Raw genomic sequence first — 11808 nt, forward strand, 5'->3', positions numbered from 1 at the left:
AATCAAGAAATAAATACATGGTTTATTTAAAATGTAATAAGTCTTGACTAATAACCATATCCTAGGAGATATTTGAAGGTGATGCTTGCACTGTAACCCACAACAACCATACTTTGATCTGGTCAAATGAACAGGGAGAACCGTGGGCCATGTCCCCAAAGTGTGTACTGTGTTAAAGCTATCAGAGACACCCAGAGGAGGGCAAGGATTCCTGGGGTAGTGCCACCTTGACCAGGAGATGCAGCAATGTTTTTGCTCCATCTCACTATCCAGCTCTGATGGGTTGTGGCTTCCTGGTGATACCTTGAGGATGAGAAGAAATTCCTGGCCAGTTAGAGATGGAGGAGTGACTGTGTACACAGGCAATGTAGCTTCTGTAGAGGAGGGAAAGATAGAGTGCTGTAGACAGAAATGCCTCAAGAGGCAGAGGTTTATAATCTAAAAGAACACACTCTCTGCTGCCCAGAAGTCGTCAAAAGACCAGAGAATTTAGATAAGAAAGCTAGTGACAGATGAGCGCAAGTAAACAAGTGACTCTTTCCTGAATAATCCCATGCATAATTTTCCACTTTCCATCCCTCCCTCCCTCCTTTCCCCCATCTATTAATTTATCATACAAATACATTTATATAATTATCTTGTTCTTAGGTGAGGTAACAGAAAATATTGGGAATTGGGGCTGGAAGAACAGAAAGGAGAAGAAACAGGAACTGGAGGTGTAGACATCATGAAGGTGTAATAGAGGTGAATATAACGATATGGATGATTTGTAATAAATATTTACTATGTTACAGGCATAAAATAATCTATACATAAGCACTCATTAAATCCTCACAACTCTGTGAGGGAGGCACTATTACTACCCCATTTTAGAGCCAGAGAAATAGAGGCACAGAGAAGTATCATGGCTAACAAGTGGCAGAACTAGGATTCAAGCCAGCTGCACTCTGGAACCTTCTGCCAGCCTTTGTTGACTCTTTTGAAATAAGAGGGATTTGTTGTCATAATACATGAAATGAAGTTCTATACTTTTCTAGAGGTTAGCCTTAAATTTTACTCTCATCGGCTGGGATAAACAGAAGAGCCCTGAAGATTTCCAAACAGAAAGCTCCCATTGCTATGGGGCAGAGCTACCCACACGTCTGGCCTGTGCAGTCTTCTGGGGCTGTGTGCTACTCAGGAGATGAGGCACTCCTCTTGCTGCATGGCCAACCCATTCCAATTCCACCCCTGCTGCGTTGGGTCATGCCAGCCTACTGCTGTGAGTGAGAATGTGAGTCAGAATCTCTCAGGTGTCTTTTCCTCATCCCACTAAAAGATTTGTATGGATCAATGCCGAGTGTAGGCTGCTTAGAAAAGTTATGTATGATTCAAGTAGATGACAAGGAATATAAATGACATAATTTGTCCTTTCATCCTTCAGGTTGACTTTATAACAAACTCCAAACTGTATGTTAGCAGCATTTTCTTTCTACTATTTAAACAGTTATAAGGGGTAGTCAGATGAGAACACTTATAAACTACTTGGCTCCATATGAATGTAGACTGTTGTTGAATTGTTATTTTTTTAAAGTCACATGTGAGTACTAAGAAAGTTATGGTCTAAAAAAGAAATGCAGGCAAACCATGCATTATGAAACAAAACACTGAGAAACTGAGACTTCAGACATAGCATAGATACTGCAAATTTGAGTGTGTCTGTTCCGAGGGGAATATGGGTCAATAAAATGGTCTGGGTCACCCAGATGTGCAGCTTGAATTAGGAGTTTAAAGGACAATTGTGAGTTGGGAACTTCAAATACCTTCTTTCTGGCCCCTATCAGGCTTCTGTCCAAGTTCTCTTGGGATTTTTGTGAATTTGTTCAACATCTCTGTAATTCATATCACTCACGAGAACGTTGGATTTTGCAGACATACTTCACTACAACTCCTTCTGGAATGAGAAGGAGGGGAGGAAAGATTACAGAGAGGGGAGAGCCTGTGCTATAAGCTCTCTGGGGCAAAGTATCCAGCCTAATGAGAGCCTGAGCTGCAATGGTCGGGGCTCGAGAGTCAGCCAGATACAAATTTTACTTACAAGGCTGCCACTCATTGAAGGGTGACTGGAGACAAGTTATGTAAACCCCACAAGCTCTTGTTTGTTAAAGGAACCTGCTCACAGGACTATTGTGAGGATTAATGAGTTAGTTTATGTAAATGCTCTGCCTGAACACTGACATAATAAATAGGAACTATTGCCATTTGATCTCAAATAATTTCATGTTTCACATTGTTGGTTCAGATATTCGCATGGATAGCACTAACCCCTGACTGATTTACAATGGGCCTCGTGCTCTACAAATTTGTAGAGGACTAAGAAAAATTTAAGAGCTCATTAGCACATTACAGATAACCAAAGTTAGAAAGTGAATTTTTTAACAGCATGATATACTGAGATAATTGAAGAAAGAGTAAATATTTTGTATACAACAAATGTGAATTCACCAAATTCATCTACTTAAAGACAAATACACTGAGATCATATTAAAAGCACACAAACTAAAAACATACTTTTTGAGATACAGTAAAAACAACAAGGAATATATAAAAAATAATTTGCAGCATTAAAATCAGAACAAATACAATTCAAGGATAAGTTAAAAGTGGTTAAAACTCCACTACAGAATATGAAGCTCAGACGTCTGTAAAATGCCATGAAAATCATACTCATTACTGGCAAACTTCTTAATATGCTTTCTTTTTTTCTAAACTTGCCAAAGATGTGATATATATATATATATGTTTATACATATATTTATATTTAATATGAATGTTATAATTGGTAGTTTGACCAGTCATGGCTTGATAACCTTTCCTCTAGTGTTGCTAATTTTCCTTTGTGTGTATTCTTATTTTTAAAATTTTTTAGATTTTTTTAAAAAATTTATTTTATTTTTATTTGAAAGGCAGTTTTAGAGAGAGATGGAGGGAGAGACAGAGAGAGAGGTCTTTCATCTTCTGGTTCATTCCCCAAATGGCCACAATGACCAGAGCTGGGCCAGGCCAAAGCCAGGAACTAAGAGCTGCTTCTGAGTTTCCCACGTGGGGCAAGGGGCCCAAGCACTTAGGCCATCTTTACTGCTTTCCCAGGAGCTTCAGCAGGGAGCTAAATAGGAGGCAGAGCGGCCGGGACTCAAGCCAGTACCTGTATGGGATGCCGGCATTGCAGATAGTGGCTATTCAATTACATACATTTATTTTAAAACATAGAAAGCATAATTAGCTCAAGTGTCATACAAAAAATAGTGATGGATCAGCAAGACAAAGTCGTTTGAGCCTTGATTTATATTCATAATCTATGAAAGTATTCATATATCTTGTGTTACATTTAAATGATTATATTACTCTTAATTAATTACAACTATAATTCTCCTACAAAAACCACTCTAGTTTTCTTCAAGGGCACATGTACCACAATTACAAATATAACATAGACTAAGCAGTAGACAAAAAGAAATCTTAAAATTTCCTCCATCAATGATTCTAAAAATGTGGTCTGGGGATTCCTGGGAGTCCCCAGTATCCTCTCAGGTGGTTCTCAAAGGTCAAATCTACTTTCATTATAATATAATATATATTGGATTTTTTCACTTTTAATCTCTCATGAGGATACAATGGAGTTTTGCAAAAGCTTCCTGACATATTACAGCTCAACAGATTGAATGCAGAAGTAGACATGAGAATCCAGATGTCTCCTTTTCAGTCAGACAATAAAGAGATTTGCAAAAATTTGAAGCAGTGCTACTTTTTTGTTTGTCTTTTTTTGTTGTTGTTGTTTTGGAAAACATAACCATTTCCAACAAAATGTGTTATAAATGCTATTGCTATCTTTAAGGAATTAAGGAATACATATTTAAATTTCTCAGTTTCTTCTACGGTAAACATTGATAGCTGTAAATAACAAACCAAACTCCTTAGAGTGCTCCCTAATTAAGAGCGAAAATTGCTTGTGAGAACTCTGCTTGAGAACTGCGTTCTGCAGAATAAGTGGTTGGGGAACATTTTTGTCTTATAATACAATATGTTTATGCATTAGTTAGATATACATATTCTTTTGTTAGTGAAGTAACGCAGTCCAAAAAAAAAAAATCTCTTTAAAATCAATCTTTCCATTTCACCACCAGAATTTCTGCAATTTACCTAAGAAAGGAATACAGATAAATCCATGGTAAATGTACCTCCCAGTATGTTTTCTCAAGAGTTTCTGATGTATTCAGTAGGGTTAATATACATATCATGGGGCAAGGAGTAAGCGTCACGTAGAGTGATATGTCTGTGGGACAGGCTTTTGGCCTAGCAATTAAAAGTGCTCGCATCCCTTATTACGTGGTTGGATTCAATACTCAGCTCCAGTTCCCGGCTCTAGGTTCCTGTGAATATCAACCCTGGAAACAGCAGTGATGCTAGTTGGTTCCCTGCCATGCAACTGGAGATACAAATTGAGTTCTTGGCTCTGGTCAAGGCAGGCATTTAGAGAGTGAACCAGTGGATGGGAGTCTCTCTATTTCCCTCTCTCTCTCTGTCCCTCCCTCCCATCCTCCCTCCTTCCTTCCCTCCCTCATCTACTCTGTATCTCTCTCTCTCTCCCCTCTCTTCCAGTCTATATCTCTCTCTAAAAAAGATGTAAATAAACACTTAAAAAGAAAAGTAAAAAGATGTCTAACTGGCCTGCAGAAACAGAGAATGGGAGAATAGTGAGTAGCTACAGAGGACTAAAGCAGGGCAATTATATTAATTCAAGATGAGAAAGTGAAACCAAATGAAAAGCCCTAATTTCATTTTTAATTACACTAAGTGATTCCTCAACAACTTTGTAAATAAATGATGTTAACTTTCACTTTCAAAGATCAAGAAGAAGCAATTGTTGGACTTCAAGCAGCTTTTAAAATAAAGAATAATAGAAGGAAAGCGAAACAAATTCAAGTCTACATGTCCCCAACCTGATTAATGACTTGGGAAAGTGAGTAAAAAAATAAATAAATAAATAAAAAATAAAAATAAATCCATTACTTATGTATTTAATTTTAATTTAGTTAGTGAGCTTTGTATTGAAGCATTAAATACATTCAGAAAAAAAGTACAATTCACTATACACAGCCTGTGAATTTTCACAAAGTGTGCTGTCTGCCCCTCCAAAAACCATGATCTTTACTTCTAATACTATGGGTTAGTTCTTCCTCTTTTAGAAATATATATACCGGCCCGGCCGGCGCCACGGCTCCATAGGCTAATCCTCCACCTAGGGGCGCCGGCACACCGGGTTCTGGTCCTGGTCGGGGCGCCGGATTCTGTCCCTGTTGCCCCTCTTCCAGGCCAGCTCTCTGCTGTGGCCCGGGAGTGCAGTGGAGGATGGCCTAAGTGCTTGGGCCCTGCACCCCGTGGGAGACCAGGAGAAGCAACTGGCTCCTGGCTTCGGATCAGTGCGGTGCGCCGGCCGCAGCGCTCCAACCACGGTGGCCATTAGGGGGTGAACCAACGGCAAAGGAAGACCTTTCTCTCTGTCTCTCTCTCTCTCACTATCCACTCTGCCTGTCAAAAAAAAAAAAGATATATATATACCTTGTATCAGCCACTATGCAGGAGACCCAGGAGACCACGTGTGGCAGTCTGATAAGGCTAGCCCCAGCACAAACCCCCAACCTTGTGCTTGTCTGACTCTGCCCTAGTGACATTCAGATGCGCCAGTGAAGTGCCCGTGTGCTTTTTGCATATGTGGTCTCTCTAGTAAAGGTGTCATGGCTTCATGCTGTCTCTTGGATCACCACATGCTTGTCTGAACCCATTGCTGAGGTGCTCCATAGTGGCATGAATTGATCTCCCTAGGATCTCTAAGTGTAACAGAGTTTATTTTTCCTGTGTCTTTTCTGTGTCTCCTCTTTGGTTATTGTTGTTAATTAATTAATTTGTATTTATTCGAGAAGGGGAGGATGAGAGAGAGAAAGGGCTATATCCCATCCTCTAGCTCAGTCCCCAAATGCCCTCTACAGACCCTTGCTGGGGCTGAAGTCAGGAGCCAGCAACTCCACCAGGTCTCCCACATGGGTGTCGGGAACCCAACCACTTGAGTCATCACCTGCTGTCTCCCAGGGTCCATATTAGCAGGAGATTAGACTCAGGGAGGAGCCAGGACTTGAACTCAAGCACTCTAATATGGGATGTGGCTATCTCAACTGTTGCCTTAACCTCTAGGCCAAAATCTGCCTGATGCTGCACCTGACCAACCTCCTTATAAGAGAATACAAAACAGTATTCTGTTGTGTCTGCAACTGAGCTCAGTGTTACATTTGCTAAATTCATCCATGGTGTTGAGTCTAGTTGTGATTTTTTGGTTTTCATAGTACTCAAGTGTTATATTGTATGGAAAGTCCATTCTACTTGTTCATGAATAATAAGGGGATTTTTTCATTGTTAATTTGTTCTGTTTTTTCCATGCCAAGAATGCTTTTGTACTCTACTGAAGAGGGTGGCAAAGCGCAGCTTTAAGATAATTCCGTTGGGTATATATCTGGGATGTAATTACTTAATCATGTCCATATTTAGCATTAGTAGATACTTTTAATTTTCCAAGTGGCTGCAACAGTTTACACTTCAAACAAATGTTTCTGAGAATTTGGTTGATCCATTCTTCCCAGTGGTTGATATCGTTAGCTTTTTAAATTTCTACCATTCTCCTGGGGATATAGTTGCAAATTTTCATGGTTTTATTTCCCATTTTTCTTATGCTTGAGGTGGAGCACCTTTTCAGATGTTCACTGAAATAAGGCAAAGTGGACCTCCCCTCTTGAGAAGAGGGTATTCCTGTTTCTTCTTTATGCTGTCAGAAGAATTCATGCTGCTCATTATTTAATGTATTTTAAAAATCATACTGTCAGTATTTTCCATGTGGAGTTAGAGTTTATCATATGTATGCTTGTTTACTTAAGGGTAATTTATTTAAAGTATTATGGAGGGGCTGGCCTGTGTAAAGGTGCCACCTGCAACGCTGGTATCCCATATGGGTGCTGGTTTGCATTCCAGCTTCTACACTCCTGATCCAGCTCCCTGGTGATGGCCTGGCAAAAGCAGCAGCAGATGGCCAATGTGTTTGGGCCCCTGCTAGCCACATGTGAGACCCAGATGAAGCTCTTGGCTCCTGGCTTTGACCTGGCCCAGCCCTGGCCATTACTGCTATCTGGGGAGTGAACCAGCAGATGGAAGATTTTGCTCAGTCTCTCTCAATCTCTCTCCCCTCCCCCATGTGTGTGTGTGTGTGTATCCCTCTCTCTGTAACTCTTTCAATAAAAACTTTTTAAAAAAAATTTATTTGACAGGTAGAGTTATAGACAATGAGAGAGAGAGACAGAGAGAAAGGTCTTCTTTCCATTGGTTCACTCCCCAAATGGCTGCTATGGCCGGCACTGCACCAATTCGAAGGCAGGAGCCAGGTGCTTCCTCCTGGTCTCCCATGGGGTGCAGGGCCCAAGCACTTGGGCCATCCTACACTGCCCTCCTGGGCCACAGCAGAGAACTGGACTGGAAGAGGAGCAACTGGGACTGGAACCCGGTATCCATATGGGATGCCGGTGCCGCAGACCCAGGATTAACCAAGTGAGCCACGGCGCCGGCCTCAATAAAAACATATTATTCTATATCATACTCATCAAGCTTGCAGTATTCTCTTAAAATGATTTACAGATTCTCAGTATTCATGTCAAGTTGTCTACAAATAATTGTCTTGTTCCTTTTCCGTTCTTAGTGCATTTGCTCTTTTTTCTTCCCTGCTTACACTAACCAGGACGTTAGAAAAATGTTGACTAGAAGTGGTGATGGAGCAACTCTTAGTCTATTCTAAGGAGGAAAACTTTGACTATTTTGCCATTAAATTTGACATTTGCTTTAGAGTTTTAATAGATGTTTGAAAAAGACAGTTATAGAAATTCCTTTCTGTTTCTACTTTACCAAGATTTTTTTCACCTAAATCACAACTGATATTAAATTTGTTCCACTTACAGAGATGATCATGTGATTTTTCTCCTTTATATTCTGAATTTGTTAAGGAATTGATTTTTAATATATGAAATGAGTCTTGTATTGCTGGAATAATAATAAGTCATGATGTATTTCCCTTGTCAAACATCGCAAGGTTCACATTCACCAATATTTTCCGTAGGGCTTGCAACTATATTCATGAGAGACACAGGCCTGTAATTTCCTCTCTTAAAAATGTCCTTTCAGGTTTTTGTATCATGGTTATGTTGTCCTTAGAAGGGAATTTGAAAATGTTCTTTCTTTTTCTATTTTCTGTTTTTTGTAAAATTTGGATAAATTCACTGTTGATGCCATCTGGGATTTGAGTTTTCTTTGTAGGATGCTTTTAAATTGCAGATTCAATTTCGTTAATAGATACAGAATTATATAAATTTTCTATTTCTTTTGATGACAAGAGTTGTGTTTTTTCTAGGAATTTGCCTTCTTTTAACTTTTCAAATGTATTGGTTAAAAAAAAAGTAATATGCTCATCTCTGTAGTGTCAGTGTAATCTAGTAATGTCCTTCTTTTTGTGTGTTCCTCTTTGATTTATCAATCCTGCCAGTTTTATACATTTGAATAATTTAGAAGCCTTTTAGTACTCCTTTCTATTGAATGTTTCTTTCTTCCTTACATTTTTTCCTTCTTTACTTTCTCCTTTCTTCTTTATTGATCTTTGGTTTTCTTGAATCACAATGCTAAGCAGAGCAATGCATTTCCTTCTAACTAAAACTTCAGCTGTATCCCACAAGTTTGGCCATATTGAAATTTCCATGCTTTCAACCTGGCTCATTTTTCCTCTTTCTCAACAATTGTCTTACTAATTCATTTAGAGAAGTGTATTAGTGATAAACTCTTGTGTGCATTTTTATGAAAATAACTTTATTTTTTCTAACATTTTACTATAAAATTTTTTCAATCATCCAGCAAAGCTGAAAGAATTTTATAGTGCAAGCCTAGAGTGTGAATTAATATTTTATTATAGATATAGATGTGCTACAGTGGCTGGCTCATGGTTTTATTATTTTCTCCCTGATGATTAATTATATTGAATACTTTTCTTTTGCTTATTGGCCATTTTTTATTCAATATGTATTTAAATTATTTGTCTACTTTTTATTGACTATCCGAATTCTTTATATAACCTAGATTCCAGCCCACTGTCAAATATACATATTTTGTGTATGCTCTCCAGTCTGTGGTTCACTTATTCATTTTTTAACAGTGTCTTTTATTGGCCAAATAATTTAAGTTTGGTTAGGCTAGCTTACCTTTTGTGGATATTCTTTGCTGTGATCTAAAAACTACTTGCCCATGTCTAAGTAACCAAGCCATTTGTATCTTCCTTTAAAAGCATGATTTTGTGTTAAGGTCCTTGAGTCATCGTACATTATTTTTGTGTATGGTGTGATTAGGGACTGATGTTAAATTATATGCTTATCTATTTATTCTCAGACCAGTTGATAAAACACTTTCCTCATTGATTTACTTTGATTTCAAAAAATTAAGTGAGTGTTTATGTGTGGTTATATTTCTGAGCTCTTGATTCTGCTCCATTGCTGAATTTGTCAATTATTATGTTCATGTCTCTGAATCTTGATTATTGTAACTTTATAATAAATTTGAAATTAACCACTATAAATTTCCCAGTGTTGCTTTTTTCGAGATTGCTTTGACTATTCATGATACCTTATAAATCTCTTAGCTTTATTATTATCCTTTCTTTACCTTCCTGTTCCAGCTTATTTTTTAAAAAAGATTTATTTTATTTATTGGAAAGACAGAGTTATAGAGAGAGGTAGAGACAGAGAGAGGGGTCTTGCATCCACTGGTTCACTCCCCAGATGACGGCAATGCCTGGAGTGCCTATCCGAAGCCAGGAGCCAGGAGCTTCCTCCAGGTCTCCCACATGGATGCAGGGGCCAACGGACTTGGACCATCTTCTACTGCTATACCAGGCCATGGCAGAGAGCTGGATTGGAAGAGGAGCAGCCAGGACTAGAACCGCTGCCCATATGGGATGCCAGCGCTTCAGGCCAGGGCTTTAACCCACCGCACCACAGCGCTGGCCCCTGTTTCCAGCTTCTTAAAGTGAAACTTTAGGTTATTGAGTTTAGATGTTTCTTTGACAATTGTCCCTGACTCACTACAGTTCAAGTTGGCAATTTTTCAACTTCAGGATGCCAAAGCATACCCATATAATCATTCTGTTTTTCACTTTTAGTACAGAATTCAATAAATTATATGAGACATTCAATGATTTTTATTGTAAATAGGTTTTGTGTTATGTGAATTGCTTAACTGTAGGCTAATGTAAGTGCTCTGTGTATGTTTTAGGTAGATGAGGTTAAGCTATGACATTTATTCACTAGTTTATGTGTATTAAACCCATTTTTGACTTGCAATATTTTCAACTTACAATGAACTTGGCATAATCTCATCATAGGCTGAGGAGCATCTATATTTGAAGCAATAAAAACATCAATAAAAGAAAAAATATCTTTCTTAGCACTGTATAATATATATTTTACAGATCTGAATATGCTATATTTTCATTATCATCCAGTTTAAAATGATTTCTAATATCAAACATTATACATGCTATCAATGTTTTTTTAACATTTCACTATATGTACAGATTTATCTGACATGATTTGTAATGAAATGCCTTATGAATAATAAAATTACACAGCATATATATATATGGTTTGCAATATATTGCACATTGTTGTCCACTTGTTCATACTATTTAATGCCTTTACAGGTCTGTAAAATGTATGCATATATATGTCCATATATATACATATATTCATGTGTGTATATAAATGTATGTATATATACACATATACACATATATACAGATATACTGTTTATTTAAACTTCTACATATGAGAGAATATGTGGTATTTTTCTGTACCTGGCTTATTTCACTTAACATAATGGCCTCCGGTTTCATCCATTTTGCTACAAACGACAAAATGTCATTCTTTTTATGACTGAATGATAATCCACTGTGTATATGTATCATGTTTTCTTTACCGATTCATCTACCTATGGAAACTTAACTTGATTCCATATCTTGAGTGATATGAGTGGAACATGGAAGTATGGGTATCTCTTTAAGTGTTGATTTTATTTTCTCTAGATATACACTGGAAGTGGAAGAGCTAGGTTATACAATAGATCTATTTTCAGTTTTTTGAGAATCTCTATACTGTTCTCCATAACAGGTATGCTGATTTGCAGTATCAATCTTTTTAAAAAGTCATTGAGGCTTTTTTATGGTCAAGCATATGTTCCAGTGTGGTGAAAACCTCATGTGCACTTTTCTGTAAGTTATTCCTTACTCTTAAGGTGTCCAAAATGAAAACCTGGGAAAATTATCAGAGCTTCTTCATGGCCCCAGAACTCTAATTTTGTCTTCCCAATACTGGTGACCCTTCCTAAAATTTTCATTGTACTTCTCCAAGTGTGTCAAGTGAGAATTAGCAAATAATTCAAGGGGGTCAGAGGGAAACTAATCCTTACACCTGGGCTCACTTTGCCATTGTTCCTTCTCACCAGAGTATGTCTTCCTGTCTTGGAAGCTCTATCATGTTCTGATATGTGTTTTATATTATTCTATCTTGTTTTTCTAATTATTTTCATCAGGAGGGTTGCTGTCTGACACAAGCTAATCTCCATTGGCAAGAGTGGAATTTTTTTTTTAAAGATTTACTTGTTTATTTGAAAGTCAGAGTTACATAGAGAGAGGAGAGGTAG

Source organism: Oryctolagus cuniculus, chromosome 16 (assembly GCF_964237555.1).
Source record: "Oryctolagus cuniculus chromosome 16, mOryCun1.1, whole genome shotgun sequence".
Lineage (NCBI taxonomy): Eukaryota > Metazoa > Chordata > Mammalia > Lagomorpha > Leporidae > Oryctolagus > Oryctolagus cuniculus.